This window comes from Haplochromis burtoni, unplaced genomic scaffold, assembly GCF_018398535.1.
Source record: "Haplochromis burtoni strain Fernald_Lab_line unplaced genomic scaffold, NCSU_Asbu1 Contig_569, whole genome shotgun sequence".
Lineage (NCBI taxonomy): Eukaryota > Metazoa > Chordata > Actinopteri > Cichliformes > Cichlidae > Haplochromis > Haplochromis burtoni.
Window position 1 is genome coordinate 311,573 of NW_024582930.1, and position 9,176 is coordinate 320,748.

The window sequence follows — 9,176 nt, forward strand, 5'->3', positions numbered from 1 at the left end:
CAGATAAGATTGCTCCTCGTCAAGGGTGTGATGGGAGCTACATGCCCTTTGCTGCTAAAGTATTTATACCTACATTTCTATATCCATACTCCATACTGGTACTCAGGTTGTTGCACTCTATTTATTTGTATTAATTTATTACTTGTTATTCTGTTTTGTTTTTTCATAAAATATTTATGTATTTACTTTTTAAAATTCTGTTTCTTCATTATTCTGTTTCTTTTCACTCCGGGACCGTGTGTACATAATTTCCCTCCCCTCATGTAAACATGTGATGCGAATGACAATAAAGCTCCTTGAGTCCTTGAATCAAATTTAAAATCCTTCCACATCTGATCTTGAAGTCCTTACAGTACTATATCACCCCAATTGTTCATGATTCTGTTGTCATTTGTGACTCTAAAAATATTTTGCCAATCTTGGAAACAATTCTGAATCTTTTTGCATATTTAAGTTCAACTGAAAATTAAAGGTCGATGTCAAAGGTCAGTTAAAGATCACTTCAGGCTTTGAATGCTTATAGTGCTCTTGGGCCTCAGGATTTGTGTCCAATAGAGCTTTTCAATAAAAATTACTTTTGTATGAGATACACCAATAAAAACTGATCTCAGGTCATGTAATTTCTGCATTCACTATGAGTAAAGCACAATCGTGTACTATTCATCCCATTATGTGGAGGTTTTATCTAAGTAAGAGTAGTGACATGGCGAAAGGCTGCTGGTACCAGTCCCCTGAATTTCTTTCACCCCCATTTAAGACTGTTCATGTACTTTTGTAGTGACATTTAATGCCACTACAAATTCCTTCAAATTGCCCCAAATTAATTCCCCCAATACTTCACCTCAAACTGAAAAGAATCATTTTAATCTTCTTAATCTTGTTGCATCTAACATGATTGTGCTCTGTGAGGACAAAGAATCATCATGTGACTGGTCGCGACAAACATTAAGAACTTATAGATTCTCTCGACACAACTTATAAACATTCAATTTGGGATGGCTGTAGCTCAGGCGGTAGAGCAGGTCATCTACTGATCAGAAGGTTGGTGGTTCGATTCCTGGCTTCCCCTAGTCTGCATGCCAAATATCCTTGGGCAAGATGTTAACCCCAAATTGCTCTCCGATGCATCCATCAGTGTGTGAATGTTACTTAGAACGCACCTAGAAAAATGTGCTTGTGTGAATGCACATGTTGTGTACAGCGCTTTAAGTGCTCAGAAGAGTAGAAAAGAACCAGTCCATTTACCATTCAATTCAGCAGTTATCAACCATTATTTTGAACCTCCATTTTCAAACTACATTAATATGAAGTCCAGCTGAAGCTAAAGATGTACTAATTGTGTCAGCGACACTAACCATTTCCCTGTTGCAGCTGTTTATCTGTATCATTCAGAGCCAATGTTGTGTCGTGAGATAAGGTACAAGGCTGGGGAAACTTTCTGTCAAACTTCATCACCATTTCCTCAGAGGAAACTGCTGTCTAAACCCCTTTGCGTGCGCTGTGCAGCAACAGGAAACAGAACATTTTTGTGAACTCTATTTATAGGATTCATGTGATCGCGTGTATTAACTGTCATTAGACATACTTTATTCTGTGTTTTTTTGTCTTGTGACAACACCAAGTCGCTAGAGCATACCACCCAAAGATGCAAATACATGCAACAATGTCAGGGTGTGAAAGCACAGCTGACGGGAGAAACTGAGACATTCACACCTGGATGCCGTATATAAAAATAATGAATGGTCAGACCTCAAAAATAAAATCAGTAGCATCAGTGTTACAGAAACACTATAGCATCCTTAGCAACTGGAACTATTTATTTTGGTGTATCAAGGCCCAAAGAAATTGTTGTGTCCTGTTGTTTGTTTCAGATCCTTTATAAAATGACTGAAGAAGGGCCTGAATGAGTTGGTGTGCACATCAATGGAAGATTACATTTAATTATAAAGAATGTACTTCTGTGTGGAAGTGGTGGTGGGTGGGGATTTCACCGCTCTGCATAAAACTTTCTGGGCAAATAATTCAACAGCACTCTGAAATTGGAAGTAAATGTGTAGTAAAGTAATATTGTTGAAAAGTTAATAGAGTCGAGACAAATGTTCTAATCTAGGCAATAATTCCAAATTATAACAATTATCCTGGAAAACAAATGTTCTGTAACCATAAAAGATGTTTGTTTTTAAATAAGTGAAACTTTATTATAAAATTGTTCGTAGCAAAGCAGTGAGAATTAAAATGAAGGAAAGATTTATTGTGAACACTTCCTTAAGGAACATCATATTCAGCATGTGCAAACTATACAAGTCATTTCTCAAATCTATTGATTAAGCTGTCATGCTTGCTTGTGTTACATGTAGGTTTCAAGTCCAATGGAAGAAGTGCTATGCTGGTTAAATCAGCTGTCAGCCATTGTTACTTTTGGGGCTTTGGAGAGAATTTGTTGTGTCGTAATGGCCTTGCAATGTTCATCACCAGTATAACAAAAAAACCCCCAAAAAACCCAAACTCCAAAAACACCTGAGGTGGGAGGCACTCACTGGTTTTCCATGGAATCACCCACTAACTCTCTAAAGCAGAAAGAGCCTTACCACACTGCACTGCTCAAACTTAATCATAGTTTGCTCTAGTGTTGTTAGTTGTGGATTTACCGTAAGTGATGCCGAGAGTAATAGTGTTTCATATATTGAAAGTCAGACTGAAATTCAACCTTCATTCAAACCTTAATGAATAAGTGGTTTAAAAAAATCCCCACTTGCCCTGCAGGTGGCCTTTTTCCTGCAAGCTTGAGTTATATATCTGTGTCTGTGTTTTTTATTAATACGGTGAAAAATGATACTAAGTTCAAGTAGCACGCACACTGGCTGTCTAGACATTCTGCACAGGATGCAAAACTGCTTTTCACCACAAAAAGCTGCTGGTGCGGTACTCTCTCTTATTATCAAACATTTTCAAAAGCTAGAAATGTTATTTTCACCCCTGAATTTTCTTTGTGTTAAACTAACATTACACACATTGGTCAGCACTACAGGACACCAAGCTCCAACATTTTCGAAACTTATTGGAAAAAGTGGAAAAACATAGATTCATGTGTTCCTGTGGACTACAAATACGAATAACGTGCTTTTCAAAAGAATGACAATGTTCTCATGCCAAAGAAACCCTCGAATGTCGGTCTGCTCCACAGAACTTTTTCAAAAAATGACACCCCCCCAACACACACACACACACACAGACACAAAAAAATCTCCTATTGATTTCCTCTTTTTTCTCTGATATTTGGTGTCAGTGTATGTACTTTTGCTGTAAATCCACAACGAACTACTACTTCTGCTTTACAATGTCATTTCTTATGCAGTTAGTGTAGGAAGTTCTCGTTTATATTCCATCCCAGCCTGCCACCGCTCTCACCACCAAAGAACTGGGTATGTAAGTGAAAGGTATCTTTTCTGTATGTGTCACAAGTTGCAAAAATAGTAGAAAAATCGTCATATGTCGTCAAGACTAATTTCTTTTTCCCTTTTCGCACAAAGTCATAGCTTTCATGAATATAAGTGGGGCCTAACATTTACTTTATGTACCCATATCTAGAATTTGATTCAGCATAATGACTTTTGTACAAATGTAACAATGTTCAGCGAATATACTGTTGCTAAAGTACCAACTATGCTACGGGAAATGTCAGCAAGGGGTGTCAGCAAGTGAGTGCTGTAATTTGCCAACAATTTGCCAACAAGCTGTTAGATAGACAAGTGGTTTTAATATCATGAAGATATTCTACAGCAGTGAATTTTATTATTAAAACCGCTATTGCATACACTTAAGATTAAGTTGGGACGCAGCAGTGTGATAAGTCTGTTTCTACTTTGTAAACTTATTCCTAACATTTCTCATTCAGTGAGTGGTTAGTAAGGCTGCATGGCATATGTATTTCCTTACAGTATATTGATTTCATGCTCAACATGAGGAGCTGTACTGGGACGCTGGGTGTGCAACTCAGGCTAGCAAGCTATTAAATAGAACATCACACCCCACGTCACAAACTGAGCTGTTTCAGTGATTCTGTTTCAATGAGTCAATGATTCTGAGTATTTTCACACTGTCCCTAAGAATCAAAAGTCTTCTTTCTATGTTTGGAACACTCAGTGACAGACTGCAATAAAGCTGAATGAAAAACAGGCTGCACTTCGGTACAGTCCATACCAAGTTCCATTTTATATTTTAAGGTGAAAACTCTGCAATACTAGACAGAAGCAGAATGTTAGGATGATGCCCTGCAGCACGACCAGACTCAGGGAGGAGCAGTCATCTGCTGTGACCATTTGGTGAGTTAAGGGAAAGAGGCAGAATACGGGAGGGTTTCCCATAATAAGAACATGAAGATACTATACATGAGCATTTTTTTTATTGTTATATCTAGTTTTTTTTTTTATTATTTTTTAAAAAAAGATGATTGAGGTCTGAGCCTGAGCCAATCCAGGTGTATTTTATTCAATCAGGCTAAAAAAAACGAAGCAGATCTGATGCTGTAGTCAGTTATGACTATGATGATGTTCTGTCTAAGAATTTCAGTTAGTAGAGACACAGTCCTGCTACAGATAAGAGGGCTTGTTCAAGAAAAGAAGAAATGATGCAAAACTAAAGAAAAGCAAAAATCTTGAGCCTCCATTATTTCAAGAAAATGTGAAATAGGTGCAGTGATTTAAACATTTGTGGAAATACTGTATGTAAGGAAAAAGTTTGTTAATAAAATTTATTTATAAAGAAAGCATCTTAGAGAAGCTAAGATTTCTCTGAAGATGAGGAGGGGTTCACTTACCTGCAAAAAAAGTGCATCAACAAACTGTAGAACAATTTGAGAAAAATCATCCACAATATAAAATTTTGATGACTGTGGATATCTCACCAATTTCAGCATATAATATCACCTGGGTTCTGCACCAATTGTCTGCAGACATCTCTGTGCGCCAGACCAGAAATCAGAGTTAGATGCTTTTGTTCTTCGGGCTCTCGGCGCAAAAGGAATTAAAAAAAGGTTTTTAAAAGGTGTGATTATGTCATGGAAATTACTGTAAAGTCTCAAGAACATCTCCACAAACCACTGTCTGCAAAGACTGCTCACTGTGCTGTCCACAAATGATGAAGAAGAAACCCTATGTGAACATGATCCATGATCATTCTGTTTAGAAAACATGGAACACGGATAAATGTATTTTATTTTATCATATTTTTGACTAAATACTAAAAAACCACAGTGTGTGAAATATGTGGGTGGCAGGGATGGGGAATTTAGTCTGAGCAGTAAACAAAACTGACAAAGTTTATAATCAACCACAACCTGTCACACGTGGCTTCATGCAGACAAGTGGGCGTGAAATAATATTGCAGTATCCACAGCGTTGGGGGAGTAACAGAATACATGTACCGCCGTTACGTATTTGAAATAAAATATACGAGTGACTGTATTCTGGTACCGTTGCCTTTTAAAATCCAGAATACAGTTACATAGTTGAAATAATGGGATTACACGGCGGCCTTTTCCTGTTTCATATGTTCAGCTATGCCCTCTCTCTCTATATTTCCACCTCCGTGGAAACAAAACACACACACAGAGGCTCTAATGCCTGCATCTCAATCTCGCGGCCCATGTCACCTCCACTTACGGCCGCATAATGGCGTGAAGAAATATTTAAAAAAATAATCAAAATAATTACTTAATATGAAGGCAACAGGCAGAGTGTTACAGGCATCGCCCTAAAGAATGTAGCCTGATGGGCAGCGTAGTCCGTGCTGCAGGGAGAATGGACTGTCACACCCGTGATGTGTCTGTGAGCGAGGAGGGAGAGAAAAGTATGAGCTGTCACCGAGCAGAAACGGGAGCTGGAAGCATGTAATGTCCACCTACTGTTACTCATTTTATATTAAGATTTAAACATCTAGTTGGTACTGGTATGGAGAGTAACCTTCAGTGATAGTAATAAATCACACAGCAACAGGACATTCATGTAGCTGTAAACAGCATGATAATATATTAAATAATCCAAAGTATTCAGAATATGTTACTCTCATTGTGTAATGTAATGAAATACATTACAAAATATATTCCGGGGCATGTAATCTGTAATCTGTAGTGGAATACATTTTAAAAGTAACCTTCCACCATGGGTGTATGCTCCATGTTGCTTTCATACTGAGTCTAAGCAGCTGTCCAGTATGTGTGCATGCCGTAGGCATTCAAAGAATTAGTGTGTAATGGTGTGATTGCCGTCACACTATTGAGTTCCTGTTTCTCTTTAATATTTGTTCTTCTACCTTATTACTCTAGTTGCTCCGTTTCTTTGCTCTTTAACTACTCTCACAGTTTTTATGAGACTTTAACCATTCAAAGTCTGCTCTTTCTGCTAATGCCAGTTATATCTTTGGTGCTCGTAACTTTTATACTTTTTGAAATACACGTGTGATCGCCGGTTTAGCTCGCCAGGGTGAGCTGTGTTTTAGCTCACTAAGATGAGCAGGCGTCCTTAGAGTGGATGGCCCAGGTCCGAATCTTCCTCATGGCAACATTGTTTTTTCAGCAGACAGTTCTGCTTCTTCAGCTGGTTTTGGAAATCAGTTTCTGCTACACTGCTTTCACACTGAATTTTTGCAGGAAATGCAACTTTTTCTGGTTCATATTATTATTATTCTAGATGCTCCGTTCCTTGGCCTTTAACTACTCCCACAGTTTTTGTGCTATTTTCACCATTCAAATTTTAAAATACTCTGCCATTTCTGCTCTTGCAACCTTTATCTTTTGGTGTTCATTACTTTTATACATTTTAAAATATAAAGCTTTTTTTTCCCATATTTTTGTCCCATTGAAATGAATTGGATCACACTACAAGTGTGGCCGCCAGTTTAGCTCACCGCGGTGAGTTGTATTTTAGCTCACTGATACGAGCAGGCGTTCTGAGAGCGGGAGGCGTGAGTTTGAATTTTACCCATAGCAAAACAATTGTCAGCAGACAAGTTCAGCTTGCTGGTTTAGCTCACGCAGGATGAGCAGGTGCTCTAATAGCGGGCGGCGCGGGATCCCACCTGTGACCCTTCAGGTTTTGCCTCTTTTTAGCAGATAGTTCTGCTTCTTCAGCTGTTTTCGGAAGACAATTTCCATTACACGGCATTCACCCTGCATTTTCAGAAGAAACAAAACTTTATCTAGTTTGCGTCTATTGTTGAATGAATATTCTGGTGACAGTTTGCAATTTTGGGAAGCATGGTCACATAGTGGTTAGCACTGTTGCTTCACAGCAAGAAGGTATTGGATCCTCTGGGATCTTTCTGTGTGGAGTTTACACTGCTCCTGTTTGCATAGGTTCTCTTTGGGAACTCCAGCTTCCTCCCACATTATAAAGTCATGCACTTAGTAGGGGTAGGTAAACTGGTGAGTCTACGTTACCTGTAGGTGTGAATGTTAGTGTGAATAGTTGTTTGTTTGTTGCCCTACAAACACTGGCAACCTTTCTGGGGTATACAGTACTCTGCCTTTCGCCCTGTGGTAGCTCAGATAGGCTCCAGCACCCCTGTAACCCTGAATTGGATAAGCAGAAGAGAATGAATGGATGGACACTGTGCAGTTTGTCTTCACCTACAAGTCTACAACCTCAGCCACAGGTGGTAGACAGAATATTTACTTTTTAAAATGAAGGATTTTTCAATTTTGTTCCAACTATATTTTATTGGGTCAGTTTGGGATGAAATTAAATTAATCAAAATTCTACGGCAAAGCTTTTTTTTTTTCTGAGAATTTACTCCTACAGTAAAGATGAGATCCTTTTAAATATCAAATTTAATCATAAATATCTGAAACTTGAAGAGAGCTTAAATGAAAAACTAAGGGAGCATAGAGTATAAGGTGCTTATGCTTGAACAGGTTTTCATAAATTAAATTATTCCTTGTCTTAACAAAGCACACATTTACTGTGTGTGTTTGAATCAGTCTGACAGGATGTGCCATAATAAAAAAATAAGCTCAGTTTCCTCCATGCTCAGGGAAAGTGGCAACTTGCAGTGTTGTAAAATGAAGCCAGTGCACAAATAAAAAAAGGTCATTTCCTTTATTGGTCACTTGGTCACAACTGTGGCCAATAATGAGGTGAGTTAATCTCTTAGACCTACATGTTTAAAAAGCTTCCAGGACTTAGTAACTTAGTAATCCAGGCATGTTTATGGAAAGCTGCCACCTTTATGAGAATTGTAGACTGGAGTTAGGGGCATACATACTTTGATTAACAGGTGTCAATATGGGCGTAACTCCCCTAATTAGTGCTGATCTCTCCAACTGTTTGTGATATTTTAATAAAAAATAATAATATGTCCTACTGTGTGGTACAAATTGGTTGGGTGATCTCTAAGTGCTCTTAGAGATCACCCAACCAATTTAACCACTTCTTATCCAATATGTTGGATAAATAATATGTTAGCGTGATTACAGGTCTCTGTGCAGCTGCTGTCAAAGACAGCACGAGCAACAGGAAATGATGTTAGAATGATTGGGGTACAAACGAGGGGCCGACCAGTGTCACGAAACACAATCATTTTATAGACTCATTTAAATGTGTTTTGCGTTTTGTTGTACGTCTTTTTTGTGAATATTACTTCCACAGATCTGTCACAGCTCATTTAAATATACTTTATATATGCTCATAATTCATGTGCTATTTTGACAGCTTACTCTAAATACATGTGACGCATGACAGCTGCAGTCTAAAGCCTTTCAGTCATTTTAAAATTACACACAGTGCTGCCCACTAAAAGTCAAAGCTGCAAAGTGTTAGTCAAAGTTTTTCAGTTCAACAGAGATACTTGGAGTAAAACACTGTCTTCTTCTCCTCCATAGGACATGCAACGCACTTGTGGTTAACGGGTGATTGAAAAAAACAAACAAAAACCAAATTGAACTCTGACGTAGATGAACCCGTACATGAGTTTCCGTACATGAGGGCAATTAGATCCTTTGAAATCCTGGAAAAAACTATTGTAGACGTTTGAGACTTTCTAAGAATTTCACAGTAACAGTAAAAACTTGGTCCTGGTAAAGAAAAAAGTTAGTCACAAAGACCCGGAGATTTTAGGTGAAATGATACTACCAGCTCAGCATTTCCCGTGGTTGTTGTTCTGTGGTTGTTGTGGTAAGTTTG